The sequence below is a fragment of the Balaenoptera acutorostrata genome, chromosome 13, assembly GCF_949987535.1.
Source record: "Balaenoptera acutorostrata chromosome 13, mBalAcu1.1, whole genome shotgun sequence".
In the NCBI taxonomy this organism is placed as follows: domain Eukaryota; kingdom Metazoa; phylum Chordata; class Mammalia; order Artiodactyla; family Balaenopteridae; genus Balaenoptera; species Balaenoptera acutorostrata.
Window position 1 is genome coordinate 42,327,078 of NC_080076.1, and position 24,181 is coordinate 42,351,258.

Consider the following 24,181-nt stretch of genomic DNA (forward strand, 5'->3'; position numbering starts at 1 on the left):
CTACCACAAAACTCCTTTCTCTCCAGGAGTGTCCTTATAGCTCATGCACTGAAATGCCCCAGAGGCTGCTCATCACAGGATTTCCAGCCCTATTCAGAGACTCCTAGTCTACAATTAACCATCCTCTTCTTCCCTCTACTTTCTCACTCCTCTCCCAAGTTTCAGATCAGAGACCGTCTTACCACCATTCTCCATGCCAAGTGGCAAAACTGTTTTAGTTCTCTTATGCCCTTATTTCTGGGTAGAAGTTGAAACTCTCATGGCTGTTCTCCCTACAACAGTCCTATTTCATCAGGTAGTGTTCTCTCTGCATGGAAACACTTAAAATAATTAAAACTAATTCTGCGGCTTGACTATGAGCAGAATATGGACTTCTCTCTGAAGCAGTCAGGGCTCACCTACCCTCTACAGCCCCTGCCACACACAGGGACTGGTAAATACTAGAAAAGTGTTTATTGGTAACTCACGAATCCCTAGAGGCGGAAAAATGAGAGTTAGGACATTCCCAGAAAATTTCACTCACTCTTTAACCTTAAGAGAAACAATGAATATAAACTGCAATGTGCAATTTCCAAAGACCAATCCAATAACTTAGCATGTGGCTTTACCAACAAATGCAAATTCTACTCCTATTTATAACTGAACTGATACTTAAAAAAAAAAATTTTTTTTTAACGAGAAGGAAGTCCTAACTACCAAGGACACAAAGATCTAGCAAAAACCATGACATCTAAACTAAAGAACTACCTTCAATTCACCTCAAGGCTCCCCAAAAGGGTTTATCTAGTGTCTCTTAGTGTTTATCCCATAGCTAAGGTTGCCAACCAAAAGATTACATACCAGAAACCTATATTTACACATCTTTACAGAACCAAAAACCACCATATGTTCTCTATGTAACATTAGAAGTTATAATTACAATGACTGTAAAGGATTCTTATAAACACTTGTAGGAATTTATTCTATAACATAACATTTTATAAGAACTCTAAAAATTAAAGGAGAAATAAGTCACATAAAATCAGAGGTGCACTCTGAACTCTGATCGCTAATGTAACAGCTACCCTAAAACATTCCTTCTCCTTAAGGATTAAAAGGGTTTCACATTGAAGACATTCCTACAAAAATACAAGGAAAATAGCAGAGGAGAAACTAAACTGAATGGCTGATCACTGACTTCTAGTTTCAAAAAGAATCAAGTAGTCATACCCTAGGCAGTGCTAGTCAAATGTGGTCCTTAGACAGCAAACTGCTTGCACCTACTCCATGAAGAGTAAGTACAGAGATTGAGAGTAAGCACTTAGAAACTTTGACGGCAATGTTACAGAACTTTTACATCTACTAAATCTAACAAAAAAAATTGTAAGTTATATATTGTAGGCTTTTAATTTCATTTTTCTTATAATTCATACTTTACATCTGTTAGAAAAGAATCAGCCTGTGACAAAGGGAAAATGTTAAAAACTGGTCCTTCAGGGACATTTGCTTCCGGGAAAATGGAGTAGATGTACTTTTCCTTATTTCTCCCACTAACTACAACTAAAAATTCTAGACAGTGCATATGAAACAAACATAAGAAGACTCTTAAATGTGGAGAGAAGAAGGCAGACTGGCAAGGCCTCAGGTCCTGAGGAACAACACAGTGGTGACTACCCTGGGTTTTATTTTTGCCTCATATATCCCAAACTTGGAAGTGAAGAAGCTGGCCAACTGGAAATGCCAACAGTCACAGACAAAAAAAAAGCCCAACAAAAGCCTGCTCTCTCTAGCCAAAGGACCAAAAAAGGGACATCTTAGCAAGACAGAAAACGCTAAGGGAAAAAAATGACTCTACTCCAGACAAAAACCACAGAAAATACTGTGGCCCACCGAGGCCAGCCAAGTTCAGGTAGGTAGCTTAGCTTTCCATATACTCAGCAGGCTGTAACAAGGCACCCCAACCCCATCCACACTAGACTGGTGCTAAGGAGGCCAAGTAGGGAGCCCAGGCTTTCATCCATGTCAGCTGGTAACAAGGCACCCTTCCACATCATGTCCCCTGAGGATCCTGAACCTCTAACCCCATCTGACAGTAACAAAACACTCGACTTCTTGGGTCGAGGGAGGCCAAGTGGGGAGGCTGTACTTCTAATTCCTCCTAGCAATAACAAGGTAGCACCACATGCCACCCCTACCCCTGCTGGAGTGGTGTCAAAAAAAAGCCAGCTAAAACAAAGGCTTAAATAAGATTCAGAATTTCATAGAATATGAAAATTTCCAAGTTTTAATAAAAAAAAGACAAAAAGACACTCACCATACCAAAAGCCAGGATGCCCTCAAACTAAATGAAAAAGACATTAATAGATACCAACGCCAACATGACAGAGATGTCAGAATTATCTGAGAATGATTATAATGCAGCTGTGACAGAAATGCTTCAACAAGAAATTTCAAAATAAATAAATAAAAACAAATAAATAACCTCAACAAAGAAACAGAAGATACAAATAAAAACAAAATGGAAATTTTAGAGCTGAAAAATACTGAAATGAAAAGCTAAGTTGATGAACTCAACAGCAGAATGGAAGGGACAAAGAAACTGGAAGATACAAAAACAGAAATTACTCAAACTGAACAACAGAAAGAAATAAACTAAAGAAAATTGACAGCCTTAGGAACCTGTGGGACCATAACAAAAGATCTAACATTCAAGTCATCAGAGTCTTGAAAAGAAAGAAAGTTTGCTGAAAAAGCACTTGCACTCAGGAAATAATGGTGAAAACTTCCCAAATTTGGAAAGAGACACAAACCTACAGGTTCAGGAAGCTGAGTGAATGCAAACAGGATAAACCCAAAGAAATCCAAACCAACATTTATCACAATTAAATTTCTAAAAACTAAAAATAAAGAAAAAATCCTGAGGACAGTGTTAGATAAAAGACACCTTAACTACAGAAGAAAAACTATTCAGACAGTGGATTTCTCATCAGAAACCATGGAGGCCAGAGGTAAGTGGTACAACATTTTTCAACTGCTGAAAGAAAAGATCAACACAACCCAATATCCAAAGAAAATATCCTTCAGGAATGAAGAGCAAATCAAGTCATCCCCAAATGAAGGAAAACAAAGAAAATCTGTCGCCAGCAGGCATACCCTTAAGAATGGCTAAAGGAAGTTCTTAAAAACAAAAAAGAAATGATAAGAGAAGGAATCTTGACACATCAAGAGAAAACACAGTAAGCAAAAATACAGATAAATAGGCTTTCCTTATCCCCTTGAGTTTACTCATTTATGTTTGTGAAAGCAAAAACTATAACACAGTGTCTAGTGTACTTGTAAATGTTTTTAAAAGAAATAAATACAATTGTATTAAAATGTGGGCGGGTAAAGGGATGTATAGGGAAGTAAGGTTTCTGTGCTTCATCTGAACAGGAAAAATGATGACACCACTAGACAATGATTAGCCAGGTATATATAATGTAATACCTAAATCAACCAGTAAAAATACTTTTAATTTAAAAAAACTATACAAAGAAATACACTCAAAAACACTAATAAATTAAAATGGAATTGTAAAAAAAAAAAAAAAAGCTCAAGTAACCCACAGGAAGCTGGGAGGAGGAGCAGTGGCAGAATACCCAGAGAAACAAAATACAGAGGGAATAAACAAAAAATTAAATGGCAGACTTAAGCTCTAACAGATCAATAATAACATTCATTGTAAATGGTCTAAATGCATCAATGAAAAAGACAAAGATTGCTAGAATCAACTAAAAAACATGATCCAACTATATGCTGTCTACAAGACACTTAATTCAAACATAACAGTTTAGGCAGGTTGAAAGGAAAAGAATGGAAAAGGATATATCATTCAAAGGAAAGCAATCAAAGGAAAAAGAAAAGTAGCAGCTATGTTAATATCAGATAAAAGTAGAATTCAGAGCAAAGAGAATTACTAGAGACAGAGAAGGACATTATGTAGTGACAGAAAGTGTCAACCCACCACGAAAACACAGCAACCTTAAATGTGTATGCAGCAGAGAGCTGCAAAATATGTAAAGCTAAAAACTGATATAACCTAAAAGGAGAAACAGACAAATCCACAAATATAGTTGAGACTTCAACATCCCTCTCTCAAGAGTTGATAGAATACCTAGGCAGAAAACCAGCAAGGGTATAGAAGAATTCAACAACACTATCAACCAACAGAATGTAATCAACATATATGAAACATTTATAAAACACTCCACTCAACAGCAGAAAACACATTCTAATCAAGTGTCCACAGAACATATACCAAGATAGACTATATTTTAAGCCATAAAACAATCCTAAACACATTTAAAAGAACTGAAACATACAGAGTGTATTCTCCAACCACAACAGAATCGAAGTAAAAACCAAAAACAGAAAGATAACAGGAAAATCTCCAAACACCTGGAAACTAGACAACACACTTCTAAATAATCCATGGGTCAAAGAAATCTCAGAGAAATAAAAACATATATTGAACTGAGTGAAAATAAAAATAAAACAGAATTTGTGGGACACAGCTAAAACAGTGCTTAGAGGAAAATTTATACTGCTAAATGCCCCCATGAATATAAATGCAAAAAGTCCTCAACAAAGTATTAGTAAATAGAATTCAGCAAAATATAAAAGGGATAATACACCATGGCCAAGTGGGGTTTATTCCAGGAATGCAAGGCTGGCTCAATTAAAAATCAATCAAAATAATCCATCATACCAATAGGCTAAAGAAAAAAATTACATGACCATATAAAGATCAATGTGCAAAAAGCACTTAATGAAATTCAACACCCATTCATGACAAAAACTTTCAGAGAGACAGGAACAGAAGGGAACATCCTCAACTTGATGAAGAGCATCTAGAAAAACCCTACAGTTAACACTATACATAATACTGTGCAGTATAAGTACCTGACAATTAGCTTTTTTGATTGTACAATGTAAATGCCTGACATTAAGCTTTTGATGTCCCAGGCATCCAGTTCAAAGACATCCATCTTGAATAAACACATTGCCAGCTACACAGCTAGATAAAGAGCCATGCCGCCCCACCCATAAAGTTACGTTTTTTTGTTTATGTTTTTTCTTTAAGAGAGCTCTCGTCATTAGATAACTGACCATTTGACAGCTTGCTTTTTCCTTCCTGTGCCCTAATTCCTGCTCTTATGTCTTACATTCACCAATAAAGAGAGAACCCACAAAACCCTAGGCCCCTCACCATCAACCCCAAAAAAAGCAGAAACCCAGGTCTGCACTCTTTACCCACAACCTCGTTGTGTGGCCTCAGGCATGCCATGTACCCTCCTCCAGGACCTGTAATAAGCCTTTTTTTTTCAAACTTCCCTTATGGTTGTTGCAGAGGTGTGTCTTACAATCACTGTAAGAGCACAAGGGCCAGTCCAGACACAAAACTGGCTCCAGAAGGGGAAATGTCTGTGTGGGGGCTCACCACAGGCCCAGGTGAGTGCCAGTCATTTCTAGCCAACAGCATCACTATGGACTGGCAGAGACTAACCCAAAACAGTGAAAGACTGAATGCTTTCTCCCTAAAATCAGAAACAAGGCAATAACGTCCTCTCCTATTATTCTTATTAGACATAGTACTAGAAGTTTTCGCCAGTGCAATCAGGAGGAAGAGGAAGTAGACAGCATGCAGATTGAAAAGGAAGAAATAAAACTGCCCCTATGTAGACAAGACATGGTTGTCTACTTAGAAAGTCTCAAGGAATCTACAGAAAAACTCCTAGAACTAAAAAATGGGTTCCGCAAGACTGCAGGATACAAGATCAACATAAGAAAGTTAATACTTCTCTCTACTAGCAATAAACACATTGACACCAAAATTTAAAATACAATACCATTTTTTTAACAACTTTATTGGAGTATAATTGCTTTACAATGTTGTCTTAGTTTCTGCTTTACAACAAAGTGAATCAGCTATACATGTACATATATCCCCATATCCCCTCCCTCTTGTGTCCCCCTCCCACCCTCCCTAACCCACCCCTCTAGGTGGTCACAAAGCACCGAGCTGATCTCTCTGTGGTATGTGGCTGCTTCCCACTAGCTATCTATTTTACATTTGGTAGTGTATATATGTCCATGCCACTCTCTCACTTCGTCCCAGCTTACCCTTCCCCCTCTCCGTGTCCTCAAGTCCATTCTCTACGTCTGCATCTTTATTCCTGTCCTGCCCCTAGGTTCTTCAGAACCATTTTTTTTTTAGATTCCATATATATGTGTTAGATACGGTATTTGTTTTTCTCTTTCTGACTTACTTCACTCTGTATGACAGACTCTAGGTCCATCCACCTCACTACAAATAACTCAATTTCGTTTCTTTTTACGGCTGAGTAATATTCCATTGTATATATGTGCCACACCTTCCTTATCTATTCATCTGTCTATGGACACTTAGGTTGCTTCCATGTCCTTGCTATGGTAAATAGTGCTGCAATGAACATTGTGGTTCATGACTCTTTTTGAACTACGGTTTTCTCAGGGTATATGCCCAGTAGTGGGAATGCTGGGTCATATGGGAGTTCTACTTTTAGTTTTTTAAGGAACCTCCATACTGTTCTCCATAGTGGCTGTATCAATTTACATTCCCACCAACAGTGCAAGAGGGTTCCCTTTTCTCCACACCCACTCCAGCATTTGTTTGTAGATTTTTTGATGATGGCCATTCTGACTGGTGTGAGGTGATACCTCATTGTAGTTTTGATTTGCATTTCTCTAATGATTAGTGGTGTTGAGCATCCTTTCATGTGTTTGTTGGCAATCTGCATATCTTCTTTGGAGAAATGTCTATTTAGGTCTTCTGCCCATTTTTGATTTGGGCTGTTTGTTTTTTTTGATAATGAGCTGCATGAGTTGCTTGTAAAATACAATGCCATTTTCAATTGTTCAAAATACAAATACTTATATGTAAATCTAACAAAAACCCAACAAAATCTAACGAAACATAGACTTGTATGATAAAACTACACAATGCTAATGAAAGAAATCAAAGATCTAAATAAATGGAGAGACATACCATGTTCATAGATTGGAAGAGACAATAGAGTAAGACATCAATTCTCCCCAAATTGATATACAGTTCTAATGCAATTCCTATCAAAATTCCAGTAAGATTTTTTTATAAATATAAACAAGATTATTCTACAATTTATATGGGTAGGCAAAGGAAAGAACAGTTAATACAATTCTGAAAAAGAATGAAGTGGAAGGAATCATTCTACACCTACTTAAGACTTATTATATTGCACAGTAACCAAGACTGTACAATACTGGTGGAGGGACAGACACATAGATCAATGGAACAGAGAACCCAGAAGTAAACGCATACAAGTATACCCAACCGATTTTTTTTACAGATATAAAAGCAATTCAATGGAGGAAACAATGTTGCCTTTTCAACCAATGGTGCTATAATAGCCAAACCTGGAAACAACAAATGTCCTTCAACAGGTAAATGGTTAAAAGAACCATAAAAGTACATCCATACTATGAAATACTACTCAGCAATAAAAAGGAAGCAACTATTGATACACCCAATACCTCGATGAGTCGCCAGAGAATTATGCTGGGGGGGGGGGCGTGGGGGGCAAAAGCCAATTCCAAAAAGTACTTACTATATGACTCCATGTATAAAACATTCTTAAAAGGACAAAATTATAGAAATGGAGAACAGATTAGTGATTGTCAGGACTTAAGGAGTGGATGGAACTGGGAGGGAAGAGGGTATGGCTATAACAGAATAACACGCAGAAACCCTGTGCTGATGGAAATGTTCTGTATCTTGACTATATCAATGACACTCTCATGGGTCTGATATTGCACTACAGTTTTACATGATACCACTGGGAGCAACTGGGTAAAGGGTACATGCGATCTTTCAGAATTATTTCTTGTAACTGCATGTGGATCTACAATTATGCCACCAAAAAAAGTTTAATTTAAAAAAGCCCAGAGTTTGGGCTTTTTGAGCACTAGCTGTCCCTAACTCCTTGCTTGGTGCCCTGAAATAAATGCTGCACTTTCTTTCATCACTCACACACACACAAAAGCCCAAAACTGGACCTTCACTCACTACTCTAAGATTCATCACCCAAATGTTAACACTTCAGAATAGATCTACCTTCTTAACAACTCTTTATTAATTCTGGCTTTGTGGTGGACTGCGGACACATAGATATAAACGTAAAATATTATCCGTACCCTCAAACACCATAAACTCAAGTAGAGTGACAAACACAGGCATAAATCAACAGTGAAAGACTTCATAAAGGAGATGAGATTTGAGCAAATCCTTGAACAAGAGGTAGCACTTACACAAGTGGAAGTGGAGATGGGGATGTCTTGGGAAGAAGAAATCATATGTAAAGACTCGGAGCTAAAAATAAACACAGTGCCTATGAAGAAAGGGGCGTGTGTGTTGTGAAATAACAAAAAGATGGAGTAAGCAGTGTGGGGGTAACAATGGAAGGTCCCCAAAAGCTGGCGGGAGGAATGCAAATGAGAGAAGACTTCCTTACCAACCCAGCCAACCAAAAGCAAGCAGCTCCCCACCACCACACAAACACAGTCTCTCCAGCACCCTTTACCTTTTCTTTCTAGCACTCATCACAAGTTTAATTATTATGTACTTACCTGCATGTTTATCTAATGCTGTCCAACCCCAGTTATCTTGAGTACCTAGCGCTGGGACTGGCACACAATAAGCGCCCAGTAAATATTAACTGAGTCAATGAACAAACAGTAAGTATTCACTTCTAGTTCTCTTCTATGCAGTTGCCCCAGTCTTCTTTCCTGCATTATCCGTCACTCCGTGCGTCATGGTTCCTCTCTGACCCACTGCCTCTTTTAGCTAATCTCTCCTTTTTCCTAGCTCCTCCACCTCAGCCCAGCTCTTAAACCATCATAAAAAACTCAGTATATTTTAAAATAGTGGTTCACATTCGCAATGTTGTAACACGCTTCTGAATCTCAACCAATTAAGAACTGTATCCCAAGAATCTGTTACTGAAAACAAAGCACTACAGTTGTAAGTTGTTACAGAAGCATAATAGATGTATATATTACATAAACAGACAAATACCAGCAGAAATAGCTATTCCTGTCAGGGTCTTACTTTCCTGAATATGAGAGCCTTTTCCCAGTATTAGATGATCCTAACTGGTCTGTGGAAAGCTGCCCACTGAAGACAGCCAGGACAGTACTCCTCAAGGCTACCAAAGTTACACAAAACAAGGAAAACTGAGAAACTGCCACAGACCAAAGACTAAGGAATCATGATGACTAAATGCAATGTGGTGCAGTGTGGTACCCTGGACAGGATTCTGGATCAGAAAGAGGATATTAATGGGAAAATTGGTGAAATCCAAATAAAGTCTGGAATTTAGTTTTTAAAAAATAATATATATACACATATACATATGTATGTGGCACTAAAATATGATTAAGATTCAAATTTATAAATATTATTTTATATTATTAAAAAGAGAAAGAGATAGGGCATGCAAGGGAACCAGGAAATGAAACTCAGGCCAGGGTAGCTGGGGCTTAGAGCTGAAAAACTACACATAGATCTACCTTCATTTTGATTCTGGTCCTATGCTCTTACCCGCTGCCCTGAATATTACCTTGCCTGAATTGCTTGGGATTAACTAGTTTTGACTTCTGAACAGGCTCATTAATATACTCAAGAAGCATTTATTGAGTGCCTACTGCTTACCAAGCACTGTGCAGTCTTTGAAGATACATGGCTGGAAAAGGAAGACAAAATCTCTGCTCTCATAAAGCTGACACTCTACTACAGAAGCCAGGCATTTAACAAGTATTTGTGTAAATGATGAGTGTTCCCAAGGCATTCAAAGTTGGCTTAAGAGCCCTACCAAACAATCCATCAGGACATTTGTTAAACCCAAATAAGGCCTTCAGTATGAAAACAAATCACTTGAGATCTGAGATCTATCACCTGTGACCTGTTAAATCACTTTAACAGACACTCATTCAGTTGATGTGGCTTGGGACCTGAGATTCTGCATTTCTTCCAAACTCCCAGGCGACAGAGATGCTGCCGCTGGTTCACGAACCACACTTTGCATTAGCAAAGCACTGAAGGTACCACGGAAACATCCCTTAAACTATCATGTAAAATGCAAGCTCCATGAAGCCAAGGACATTTTGCCTCTCCTATTCACCATACTACACCCAGGACTTAAAACTATGCCTCATAGACAGATGGCACTCAACAAATATTTACTGAATAAGCCAATGGATATATGGTCTAAACAAGTGCTGTTCAATAGTAACCACCGGTCACATTTGGCTACTGAACACTTGTAATGTGGCTAGTGAATTTTCAAAACTTTAATTTTAATTAATTTAAATAGCCACACGTGGTTAGTGGCTACCACAATGGACAACCCAAGTCCAGACACAGATGTAATGTAAAGAGCACTGGATTAATAAGACCTAGGTGTGAATCCCAACTCTGCTGCTTAGCTTGTGCCCTGTAAAGTTACAGCTTCTTAGGGCCTCAACTTCATTTGTGAAATGAGGACAAAATACCCACCCATCCCACCCCACCCTCTCAGAGTTCTTGACAAGAATTATTATAGATCGATGTGTTGATATTAAGCATAACGTATGATCTCTGCCCTCCAGAAACAGTTCACAATCACAAAGACTACTCTGACCATTGCCCACACTTGCCAGAAAATGCCAAGCCCGTCTGGTTAGCTTAGCGGCTCTGTGAATGAGGCCAAGGTCACAAGTTCGGAGGAGGGGGACCTTCACTTAGCAAGGTTGACTAGGTAAGAGAGGCAATGACACTGCAAATCATCACAATTCCTGGCAAATCTTTAAATGGGCATTGCATTGATTATGGATGAGTAAATGACATTTCATTCATTCATTCTTCCAGGAAGCTGTACTACATTACCTAACGCCTGCTATTTCCCATCCACAGACGTCTGCTAATTCAAGGCCGGGTCCTCTTCGCGGGTAGCGGGCCGGAAGCCCCCAACCCGGGCCGCCCGTGTGTCCTCCCCTCCCGCGTCGCGCCGGCCGGACGGGGGTCAGCCTGGCACCGCGGCTCCAAGTACCACACCGCCGGACCGAACCCAGGAGCCATATTTAGCTGTATTTTGGTCAATAAAACAAACTTCCGTCTTCTAAAGAAAAACGGTTCTAACTCAATGTCAAACTAGGACGGAAACTCGCTTCTCGCCGCAGCGGCCAACCAGAGACGCCGCGTGTCCAGCAGCCCCCGAGTCCCCGACCCGGACCCCGCGCCCAGCGTGCCCGCGCCCCGGCCGCGCCGGCCACAAAGGGACGGGAGACGCGGACGCGGCCGGGCCTCCTCCTCCTCCTCCCCCGGCCCCGCGTCAGCCGCCGCGGCTCCGGGACGGCCCGGGCGTGGGCGGACACTCACCTCGGTCCGCGCGCGGCGGCGGCGGCGGCGGCGGCGGGCGCTCCTCGGAGCCGGCCCGGGCGGTCGCGGCGCGGTCCCGCGGGCCGCAGCGCGGGCGCTACTCTCGGGCCGCCGTCCGCCGCGCCGCCTCCTCGACCACTGCCGGCGGCTCCCCCGGCGGGCGGGCGGGCCCGACGCGAGCCCCGCCTCCGCCGCGCCTGCCCCCTCCTCCGCGCGGGGCCTCGCGGGCTCGGCGCGCTACTCCGGGCCACCCCGCATGCTGCTGCCGCCGCCGCTACCGCTCACTCGGGACCGCCTCAGCACGGCGGTCCGGGGCCGCAGGGCCGCCCACGCAGGCCGCTTGGGCGCGGTCCTCCCGCTCGCGGCGTGCTGGTGGCGGCGGCGGCCCGTGCGGCTGCGCGGGGGAGGCGGGGGCGCCGCGCGCTCACCCGGATGCGGCGCCCCCGCCCCTGCGGCGAGCCCACCTCGGGGCCGCGGCGCTTTCCTCGGGGTCGTGAAGGTTCCGGCTTCTCGGCGCCTCTACCTCTGCCTGTCCCACCCGCGGCGAGGCGCGGAACCCGGGCGCCGGAGCGAGGGCCTCCGGGCGGCGCTGCCGGTTCTGTCCCGGGCGGGAGCCTGGGTCTGCGACGGGCTCGGCCGTGAGGTCCGGGCCGGGTGGTCTCCACCTGAACCTGTGCACGGACAAAGGGGCTGCCGCCGCAAGTGAAGTACAGCTCGGGCCGTTTCACGTCGAGCAGGTCGCGGGGTGGGAGGAAAGGACGGTGCCCTCACCGCGCCGACGAGATCTTCGGATCGATCCCGGGGCCGAGGCCAGGGCTGTTCCTGACCCGCGAGCGGTCGACGAGGACTCGGAGCTGGAGGACGGTCAGCGGCCCCTTGGTCTGGCCGAGCTGAGCGCTGCGCCCGGCGACGGGGATGCAGGAGGTCCAGGACCCAGGGTGGGCGGCGAGAGGGGAGGCCACCGACCGGCAAAGCCGGAAGAGGCAGCCAGGCCTTGGGGGACAAAAACAACCCCGGCCCCCGCAGGATAGGGGCTGTTTAGGGCAGTGTCTCCCACGTAGTTCTGAGAGGGGCCCTTCCACTGTGCCCCCTTGCGAAACACTCTTCCTTGGCACTAATTCCAGTACCTAGCCGTACCTTAACCTGAAGAGAAGACGCAGCCTGGTCCTCTGTCACTCACTAGGCATGACCAACTGTTCTTTTAATAAATTTTCTACTTGAATCATTCAGAGGTTTTTGTGTTTTGCTTGCCAGCGATGAAACTAATGTTTATAATATTTAAATGGTCCCATTTTTATATTTTAAATAAAGGTATGTTCGCAGAAAGAACCAAAAGGCTGGAAGCAAATAATGTTACTGAAAGATTATCTGTGGAATTTTACTATCCTATTTTGTGCTTATCTACATTTTCCAAGTATTCTAAAATAAAAGTTAAAAGTTGCTTTTTAAAAGTACTTACATAATATTTTGAAACAAAGTGAATCATGATTGGCCTGTTAATGTACCACAAGGGAACTTCACTTTGAAGTTTGTATCTTTTTAAAAAATAACCGTGTTAAGGGAAAAAAAAAGATTTTTTTGTATCTTGGGGAAAAAAAGATTTGCAAATCGTATATCTGATAAAGGACTTGTATTCAGAATATATAAAGAACTCATAACTTAATAAGACTAATAATTGAATTTTAAATGGACAAAAGAATGGAATAGGCATTTTACCAAAGAAAATATTTACATGGTCAACAATAGCATGAAATGATGTTCAACATCATTAGTGACTAGGGAAATGAAAATCAGAACCACAATGAGAAAGCTCTTCACACCCACTACAATGGCTGTAATAAAAACGACTGATGATAGCAAGTGTTGCTGAGGAGATTAGAGAGATTAGAACCCTCACCTACATTTCTGATGGATATGTGAAATGGTACAGCCACTTTGGAAGTTTGTTAGAAAGGTACTTAAAAAGTTATACATAAGAGTACCATATGACCCAATGATTCCACTCCTAAGTATATACCCCCCAAAACTGAAAACATGTGCATATAGCAAGTTGTATATAAATATTCATAGGAGCATTATTCATAATACCTGAAAACTAGAAACAATCCAGATGTCCAGCAACTGGTGAATGGATAAACAAAATGTGGTATATCCATACAATGAATGCTATTCAATAAAACAGAATGAAAGATACATAGAAGATATGTGGAAGATACAACATAGAGGAACCCCAAAAACATTAAACCAAGTGAGAATAGCCAGATGGGTGGTGATCATGGGTTAGGTCAGGCAGTAGGCATATGTCAGCATGGTGAGGGCAGTCCTGGGTGTGGTAAATGTGGATCATAAGCAGTCAGGAGGGTGCCTTGCTTTGGATCTGGTGATAAGAGCAGTACATTTTAGGCATTTGTAAGGGGCATGGGCAGGTAATGGTGATTAATTGTTGTATTACTGCACTGGATGTCTATATCCAAAAGCCCCAAAACTACACAGGTCCTTTCTGGCCCACAAGCCATGTCCTTTGAGGAAGGGGGGTTGGGGGGGGGGGTCATTCCCAGGCTGAAGAAGAGTCCAGAGCAGCACATGGTTCCTTCTTGGCAGAGACAGCAGAAGGACATGTGGCATATTGTACATGGTCTCCTAACACTTCCTCATCAAGTGTCACTTTTATGCATGCATTTCATTGGCCAAATCAAACGACCTGCCATATCTAACTTTCAAAGAAGCAGGGAAATGCAATATTGTCCCCAGAAGGCAGAGAGCTGCAAAAATTGGGATTATAACATTAATGACTATCACAAGTATCAAAATTGGAGGATAACGTTTTTAACTTTTTATTTTGAAATAATTATAAATTCATAGGAAATTGTAAAAACTGTACAGAAAAGTCCTTTGTACCCTTCACCCATTTCCCCCCAATGGTTACATCTTATAACTGTAACTTATAAAAAAGCTATAAACTTGTAACTATAGTACAATATCAAAACCAGGAAATTGACATTGGTACAATACGTGTGTATAGTTCTGTGCCACTTTATCACATGTACAGTTTCCCATAACTATCACCAGCATCAAGATACAGAACTATTCCATTACCACAAAGATCTCCCTCATGAACTTCCTTCATAGTCACACCTACCCCTCCCCCATCCCCACTATCTCTAACCCCTGGCAACCACTATCTGTTTTCCATCTCTATAGTTTTGTTATTCAAGGATGTTATATAATGGAATCATACAGTATATGACCTTTTGAGACTGGCTTTTTTTTTTTTTTTTAACCTGGCATAATACACTTCCATGTGGTTGCATCGTTTTGTTTGTTTTGTTTTTGCTAGTCACCTGTCAACTGGGCCGGGATGAAAGTGCTGGCTCCCCACTTGGTCTTCTCTGACATCACCCCAGCAGGGGTTAGAGGGGTCATGAGTGATGCCTTCTAACAAAAGGGTGAAGGTGGGAGTCCCTCTATTCAGCCTTTGCTGACTGGGACAGGGGTGAGGTCACTTTTTTTTTTTCCGCAGGGTTTGGCTAGAATAGGGTAGTTACTGGTCTAAGAGTTGTCTACGTTACCCCTTTCCCAGTCCTTTAGCTAGTGAGAGCAGGCATTTCTTGGGGTTTTTTAAAAATTTGTTCCTGTGGTGGTTCTAGGTTGCCAGCTTCTCTAGCCTAAGATATATGAGGCAAGACAAACAAACAAACCAAACAAACAAAAAAATAACACAGAGAACTCATTGTCCTGTCATTCCTCAGATCCCAAGGTCCTTAGTCAGTTGTCTTCTTCTCTCTGCCTTTCAGAGTTTTCTCTTGTTTGTTTCGTATACAATGTCCAGGGCTTTTAACTGTTCTTAGTGGGAAATGTACTCCATCCACACTATTCCATCTTGGGCAGGAACAAGAAGTTGAGAATAAAGTTTTAAAACATAAATTAGAGCAGATTGCAGATTATTCCTATAAAAAAGTCACTCCCAGTTTCTTGCATTCCAATAGGTTTTTATGAGTCAGAGAGGAAAGGGAAAATTTATTGCTGGTTTATTGGGAATTCCACACATACACTCTGGAGACTTATATGGGCTATAATATCATACAGGAAAAAAATAGGTGAAATTCTGGGAACTGCTAGATCAGAGATTCAGTGGAGTCCGAGGTCAGCAAGCATGGAGGAGTGGAAAAGCTGAGACAGCTGGTGAGAAGAACAAGCCTGAGGTTCTGCAGGTGGAATAGGCCTTGCCCTGAGAAGGCTCAGCGTATGCCATTTGGGCACATGGCCAATGAAGGTGAAGAAGGCAGTGACAGAAATGAACCTAAGAAACTGAAAATAATAGACCAGACACCAGTATGAATTTTTTTTGAGGTTAAGGAAAGCAGGAATCAGAATAGCAGCTAAAACCTAAGTCAGGTACAAAAATCATCAAGGGCAATGGAAGCAAGTCTTAGTGGGCAGTAGATTTGGGTGGGCAGTCATCACTTAAAAGGAAATCAAACGGAATGAACCTGAAATGAAGAGAAATGGAAGAGATGTTGGGTTCTCAGTTCAAAAGAGGTACTGTGGAGTAAGACAACCAGAGGGTTTTTTTGTTTGTTTGTTTGTTTGGCCATACCCTGCAGCATGTGGGTTCTTAGTTCCCTGACCAGGGATGGAACCCATGCCCCCTGCACTAGAAGGCGCAGTCTTAACCACTGGACCACTGGGGAAGTTCCAACCTGAGTTTTTTTGTTTTTTTTGTTTGTTTGTTTTTTTAATTAATTAATTTATTTATTTTTGGCTGCGTTGGGTCTTTGTTGCTGTGTGTGGGCTTTCTTTAGTTGCAGCAAGCAGGGGCTACTCTTCGTTGCGGTGGCTTCTCTTGTTGCAGAGCACGGGCTCTAGGCGCGCGGGCTTCAGTAGTTGTGGCACGTGGGCTCAGTAGTTGTGGTGCACGGGCTTAGTTGCTCCGCGGCATGTGGGATATTCCCGGACCAGGGCTCGAACCTGTGTCTCCTGCATTGGCAGGCAGATTCTTAACCACTGCGCCACCAGGGAAGTCCCCCAACCTGAGTTTTAACACATGTGAATTCACGGTATTGTTAGATGGCATTTAGGAAGACTCAGTGAAAAGAACTTGGTAAGTAGCACAGGGTGGAGGAGAAGACTGCAGGTCTTTTCCAGCTAAGAGTGGTTTTGAGAGATTTATAAAATACCTTTTTGTGGCCCCTTCTTTCCCCTAGTCATAGCTTCCCAGTCCTATAGGGCACCAGTCTATCTGAATAATTATTTACACATTTCTAGCAAAGGAGTGAGGCACTGCTTTTATAGCTTTAGGCCGAAAGGAAGATGTGGTAACAGAAGCTATGTGACTAAGAGCAATACCCTCACATATGCCACACCACCTGGCTAAGTGACCCTTGAGACAGTTTCTACTAGCTCTGAGGATTCTGAATACAGTCTGTCTTACACTGCCCTGCCATGTTGGCCTTCCTGAAACACCAAGTTCATGAAGCCATTCTGTCCGCACACACATTACTCAAGCCATCCAAGCCCTTCACAATCTTGTCCCATTCTTACCGGTCCCAGCCCTCTTGCCCACAGCTCCCCCATAAGAATTCTCTACTCCAGTCATACCACATCCCCTTCAGTGTTCTCTCTCTCCAGATTTATTATGCTGCTTATTTCTTCCTTGCCTACTTTCCTCCACCTATCTTAATCCCTATGGATTCTTCTGCAGTGCAATTTTCTTTACCATTTACCACCTCTTCAGTTGGGTTGATCTCGCTCTCTCTCTCCTTTTTTTTTTTTTTTTTTTTTGAATTCCTATAATTTCATCATCTGGGGCATTTTTTTTTCCCCACACAAATTAGCTGCCTCATGATATGATAGCTATAATGTTTTATGTGTCTATGGCTTATATCACCTCCTAGATGGTATGCACTGTACTTTGCACATTTTAAATATAAAAGTAATACATACATATATAAAATACATATATATAAAAAATTCAAACAGGATAGGAAGATATGAAACAAAGGCTTAAATTTTTTCCACCCAATAGCATCCCCAAAGGTAACTACCTTTTTTTTTTTAATAAATTTGGACTTTAAATTTATTTATTTATTTATTTATGGCTGTGTTGGGTCTTTGTTTCTGTGTGAGGGTTTTCTCCAGTTGCGGCGAGCGGGGGCCACTCTTCATCACGGTGCGTGGGCCTCTCACTATCGCGGCCTCTCTTGTTGCGGAGCACAGGCTCCAGACGCGCGGGCTCAGTAGTTGTGGCTCACGGGCCTAGTTGCTCTGCGGCATGTGGGATCTTCCCAGACCAGGGCTCGAACCCGTGTCCCCTGCATTGGCAGGCAGATTCTCAACCACTACGCCACCAGGGAAGCCCAACTACCTTTAACTAATTCTTTTTGGTGGTTGCCACCCCACCTCTCTGATGGATATCTCCCCTAATTCTAAATAGTACAGTTCCAATTCTTGATTTATCAACTTTAGACAGTGTGTGTCAATTTTTGTGGCCATACAAACAATTCCCAAGTCATTGTTTACAACAGACACTTATTGCAAGCTCACAAATCATTGGCTACCACCATGCTGGACTTGGTTTGGCTTGGCTTTATGTGTCTTTTTATCTTGGGTCTTGGGCTAAAGGAGCGTCCATTATTATTTGGGATATGCTTTTCCCACCGCAGGGGGCCACAGCTGAAGAGAAGTAACTGAAACACATGATACTTCTGAAAGCCTCTGTTCAGAGCTAACCAGTGTCATTTCATTGTTCAAAATAATTCATATGGCCAAGCCTAGAGTTGATGGGGATAGGCATGAAACTATCTATGCCCTATCAGGAGGTATGGCAAAAATCATATGACAGAAAGAGTGGATGTATAATCTACTACATACAAGGAGCAAAAAGTTGGGAACAATAACATCTACCACACACAAGTTTTTTATTGATTTCCACATATCAAAGAATAGGAATTGGGCTCATTAACACCACCTCTGTCTCCCTCCTATTTTCAATATTTTGGTAGTTGTATTATAAGTACTTCTTCTACTGGCTTACTTTATAACCTTAAATTATAAAAAGAAAGTACTTTCTTGGCCACTCAACTTTAGGTAGTATCTCTCAAGTCTTCATTATAAAAAATGAGGATATGTATACCCTCACACTTTTACATCTTCTCTTCCCTTTCCATCTCGTAACTTATACATTATAAAGGTTTATAACATCTCCATGTGTTTTGGAACTATAATTAGGTCTTCTATGCTTTGTGTATAAGTTGATTCAAAAAAGTAAAATCCAATAAAGGGTGCTTGAAATACTAAAATTGTGTACATATTATTTTCTGCAGAATCAAGAAATGTAGGTAGACTTGTGGAGAAGGAAATGTACTTAGGCTTTTCCTAAATATGTATAGATTCAAAAATAATATTTCAAAAACCAAGATAGAATGTTTTATCCTTCATTACACTCCATAAGCTATTCAGAATCATGTTACATTTAATTTGTTTTATATAGGCTGTGATTTTGCTATAGAGCTTTTTATTTTTCAGAGAGTTTCTGTTTGCCTTACTTTTTTCTTATTGACAGAAGAAACAATCACCTTCACTCTATCACTAAGTTCATATAACTTTTAAAATAATACTTATTTGTTGAGGTGAATTCATTTTCCTATCAAATACATTTGTCTGCAAGTTTCACTTTGAACCAATGCCTTTATACCTGCTGTCCAACCAAAAGCCTAGGGATTCTTTTTATTGCTATTCTGAGTTGTGGCCATTATTTTTTGGATTTTATATCTTCATCTTTTTTTATTTCAATTTTCATTTTCTTAAAGCATATACTCAAGTGATTTTTTTTTCCATAAAGGGAGGTAAATGTTGAATTCTTTCAATGTGATTTGCAGACTGGTAAATTGGCTAGATATAGAATTCTATGTTCCAAACAATTTTCTGTTAGTATTTTGAAGGCATTGTTCTATGGTAGTCCAGCCTAAAGGTAGAAAAATCTGAAAGCCAATATGATTCTCATCCTTTTCCCAATGAGTTGTTTTTGCTCTCAAGAAGCTTTTAGAGTTTTCTCTTTAACTTAGTATAGTGAAATTTCATAAGGATTTGTAAGTTCACAATGAGTGCTGTTCAAAAAGCAGTCAACTATTTAACCAACCAGGATATTTTTGATATCCTGTTACATGACCAACAGTGTTGAAGACATGTGGGGTACATACAAGAGGAACACAGTTATTTCTCAGAGAGCGTCAATCTATAGGAGGACATTTGTGGTCAGGCTAAAGAATAAATCTTAAATGGCTCTTACGTAATGGATTCTTTTTTTTTTTTTTTTTTTAATTTATTTATTTTTGGCTGTGTTGGGTCCTCGCTGCTGTGTGTGGGCTTTCTCTAGTTGCGACCAGCAGGGGCTACTCTTCGTTGTGGTACACAGGCTTCTCATTGTGGTGGCTTCTCTTGTTGCAGAGCACGGGCTCTAGGCATGCAGGCTTCAGTAGTTGTGGCACACAGGCCTCAGTAGTTGTGGTTCACAGGCTCCAGACGCACAGGCTCAGTAGTTGTGGTGCATGGGCTTTGTTGCTCCGTGGCATGTGGGATCTTCCCGGCCCAGGGCTCGAACCCAGGTCCCTTGCACTGACAGGAGGATTCTTAACCACTGTGCCACCAGGGAAGCCCCGTAATGAATTCTTAGTAAGCCAGATTGCATTCAATCATTTATTTTGTGTCTGATGAGACTGTGTAAGGTAAAAGCTATTTATTTTTTCACCTCTGGTAAAAAAAAATTAAATTCTGTGACTTTGTGAGGAGGAAACAAAGTCAGCCTTTCCTTTGCTCTATTGCCTCTTTTTGCTGAAAATTACTTTTTTCCAGCCTAAAGTTACCTTTGTACTAATCATTGTCCATTACTGTCATTTAAAAATAATTTTTGAATAAATATTTCAAATTACTTATTTAGTAAATGATTATAGAAGTTGAAATTCATTCTTTTCATTCTCTCTTTTTGGCTTCTCCTGCAACTTGATCACATTTACAATGAGCTTCTTGCTGGCTTAGTTTGTCTTCTTGAGACTACTGTTATACTTTCTTTTAGGATCATAGAACTCACATCCCCTAACCTAGGTATCTATACCAGCAAAGAAAATAAAACCATGACCATTTTTGTCCTTTTCCTGTAGGTATACTCCTAGATCATTTAGACCACGAAGGCCAGATTCCTGCCATCACAGTGAGTAATGACATGATCTCCTTTTAAAGTTGATGAGAATAAATGAAATATGATTGGAAAAAAAGACCCAAGATGGTTTCACCAAAAAATAAAGTGAGAATACTACCTCCAAATGTCTTTATAATCTGTGTCACCAATTAAAAAAAAGAAAAGACAATCAAGGAATATTTTAAAGAAATTGGTATTTAAAAGCATGGAAAAAGAGCTCACCTCTTTTATACTAAAATCTTGAGATACCTTAAATCCATGTTTCTCAATCTTTAGTGTGATTCAGAATCCTCTAGAGATGCTTGTTAAAAATAGGATCCCACCTATTTTTAGGGTCCCAGGGTGGGACCCTATTCTCTGGGTCCCACCCTGGGAGTATCTTGGAGCAGGTAGAGCAGGCTCTATCCACTCCAGGCCCCAGACATCTTCCAGGAAATTTTTTGAGAATTTTTTGGATAGATCTTGATCTGGCAGTTTAAAACCTGAGGATCTGTATTGCGAAAGAACAGCTGAACGTTATTGCCAAACAGCTGCCACCCAGCCCACACCCTCAAAATGTGTTGTGTGTTCTGAAGGCTTTGCAATGTTTATCTCTCTTTGCATATCTGTTAGTAACTCAGACAACTAACTGTTGTTGTCTGTTAGATAAGATAGGACATTAATATTTTCCTCTGGGAGTTTTCTCAACCTCCCTTTCAGACAAATTGTTAGAAGACAAATCTTAAAGCAGAGGAAATCGAAGTCCTAACAATGGACATGTGTGTACAGTCTAACACACACATAAATCACACTCTTACGTATACACATATGTGCCACAGACTTTATACTTTAGAGATGAAGGTTCATAATGAGACAGGAATGTCAGAACTTCCTTCTAATATGTGGCTAATCAGAAAATCTTGTAGACATGAGAAAATGAAATAATTTGAAAGACAACTGGAAAATGAGATAACATATTAGGATTTCAGGATACAGCGAAACCGTATGGTCATTAAATCCCAACCTTTCTGTGATGGTTTAATGTCCTCCCTAACACACTTATGAGTGGTCATCACCTCAGATTTGAATTTCTCAAAGTATGGAGAATTCAATGACTCCAGAGGTCACTCATTCCACTTTTCTTATAGGTCCCTTAGAAATTTCTTCCTTACATTGACAGGAAATCTGTGTCCTTTAGTTTCCCCTTAACATCTATTTCGTCTGACATTAATACAGTTATACCACCTATTTTTGTGTTCTGGGTATTTTTTCTATCCTTTCATTTTTAACTTTCTGTGCCTTATGTTTACGTATGTCTTTTGAAAATGGCATATAACTAGATTTTAAAAGTCTCTGCAGTAAACATTGTCTTCAAGACTGAGTTTATTCTATTTAGAATTATATTTGAATCTATTCCTACTTTTATTTTATACTTTCCTATTTTTCTGGTTTTGTTTCTGGTGTCCTTTTTGTCTTTTAAAAAAATTCATTCTGCTTTTCTCCTTTCACTTTATTTTTACCCATCTAGTAATTTGGAGATTGTATATAATATTTCTATTTTTTCTAGAAAGTCTAACAATGTTTAGATTCACTATGTTTTGATACTTTCACTGATGTATCTCTCTTTGAGAAAACTCTAGTCAAATCCTTTACCCAATTAAAAAAATGGGTTATTTCCCTTTTTATCATTTATTATAAGAGATTTTTATATACTCTAGATACAAGTATAAGCTATATGATTTAAAAATATTTTCTTCCATTCTGTGGGTTGTCTTCTCACTTTCAGGATGGTGTCCATTGAAGCACATTTTTAAAAAAAGTTTGGATGAAGCCCAATTTATCTGCTTTTTCTGTTGTCACATGTGCTTTCCACGTCATATCTAAGAAAACATTGCCTAATCCAAGGTCGCAAAGACTTGCTCCTGTTTTCTTCTAAGAATTTTATATTTTCAACTTTTACATTTAGGTCTTAAATCCATGAGTTAAATTTTTATTATGGCATAAGAGTCCAACTTCATTCTTTTGCATTTGGATATCCAATTATCCCAGACCCATTTTCTGAAGAGATTATTCCTTCTCCTATTGGATTGTCTTGGTGCCTGTTATGAATTAAATATTTGTGTCTCCCCCAAATTCATATGTTGAAATCCTAACCTCCAATGTGATGATCAAGGGATGTCTTTCCAGTTATTTAGGTCTTCTTTAATTTCTTTTAGTAATGTTTTGTAGTTCTTAGTGTCCAAGTCTTCTTTTGTTAAATTTATTTCTAAGTATTTTATTCTTTTTATTGTTATTGTAAATGTACTTTTTTCTTAATTTTATTTTTGATTATTTATTGCTTATTTACAGAAATAGAGTTTTTGTATAGTGAAACTGTATCCTGAAATTTTGATGAATGTATTTATTAGTTTTAATATTTGTGTGTGTGTGTGTGTGTGGATGTCTCAGGATTTTCTATACGTAAGGTCATGTCATCTGTGAATAGAGAGAGTTTTACTTCTTCCTTTCCAATGTGGATGCCTTTCATTTCTTTTTCTTACTTAATTGCCCTGGCTAGAACCTCCAGTATAATGTTGAATAGCAGTAACTTGTTCCTGATCTTGGGGGAAAACATCTAGTGTTTCACCATTAAGGATGTTGTTAGCTATGTAGTTTTCATAGATGGCCTTTAATAAATTGAGGACTTTCTCTTTTATCTCTAGTTTGTTTGGTGGTTTTTCATGAAATGCTGTTAGATTTTGTCAAAAGCTTATCTACATCTATTGAGATGATTGTGTATTTTTTGTCCTTTATTCTATTAATACAGTGTTTTACATTGTTTTTCATATCTTAAGCCAAACTTGCAACCCTATGAAAGACCCCAGTTGATCATGGTGTACAATCCTTTTTATATGCTGCTGAATTCAGTTTGCTAGTATTTTGATGAGGATATTTGAGTCTATATTCACAAGGGATTTTGGTCTGTAGTTTTCTTGTGATATCTTTGCTTTATGTTAGTATCAAGGTAATACTGTCCTTGTAGAATGAGTTGAGATGTGTACCATCTCTTCTAATTTTTGGAAGAGTTTGTTAAGAATTGGTGTTAATTCTTCCTTAAAAGTTGGTAGAATTCACTAGCGAAGTCATGTGAGACTCGGTTTTTCTTTGTGGAAATTTTTTGTTTGTTTGTTTGGTTTTCTTTTTGTTTTTGGTTTACTGATAATTCCATCTCTTTACTTCTTATAGTTTTATTCAGATTTTTTCTTTCTTTTAGAATCAGTTTTGGTAGTTTGTGTCTTTCTAGTAATTTGTTCATTTTATTTAGTTTATCTACTTTGTTTCTTTTAATTGTTTGTTTGTTTTTTAATTTTATTGTTTTACTGAATGCCTGGACTTAAGTGATGGAACATACAACATTATATTCCCTTATAAGCCTGTTTTATTTCTGAAAGGTTATAAGTGATATCCCCACTTTCATTCCTGATTTTAGCAATTTGAATCTTCTCTTTTCTCCTTGTTAGTCTAGCTCAAGTTTTGTCAATTTTTTGATATTTCATATCAATAAAACTTTTGGTTTTGTT

At 40.1% G+C, this 24,181-nt stretch overlaps 1 protein-coding gene and 1 long non-coding RNA gene across 4 annotated transcripts in view; both read right to left on the minus strand.

Annotated features, from left to right (window-relative positions):
- Positions 1-11,587, minus strand: part of GALNT1 (polypeptide N-acetylgalactosaminyltransferase 1) — a 131,462-nt gene extending 119,875 nt beyond the window's left edge. For 2 of the 3 annotated variants that reach the window (XM_057526542.1, XM_057526544.1), the window contains exon 1: positions 11,450-11,587. The gene's annotated coding sequence lies outside the window, so the exon portion shown is untranslated. The remainder of the gene's footprint in view (positions 1-11,449) is intronic. The other variant, XM_057526543.1, reaches the window with a different exon arrangement.
- A 3,056-nt stretch (positions 11,588-14,643) lies between these two features.
- Positions 14,644-24,181, minus strand: part of LOC130704633 (uncharacterized) — a 76,740-nt gene continuing 67,202 nt past the window's right edge. The window contains exon 5 of the long non-coding RNA XR_009005079.1: positions 14,644-15,328. This is a non-coding gene — a long non-coding RNA (uncharacterized LOC130704633). The remainder of the gene's footprint in view (positions 15,329-24,181) is intronic.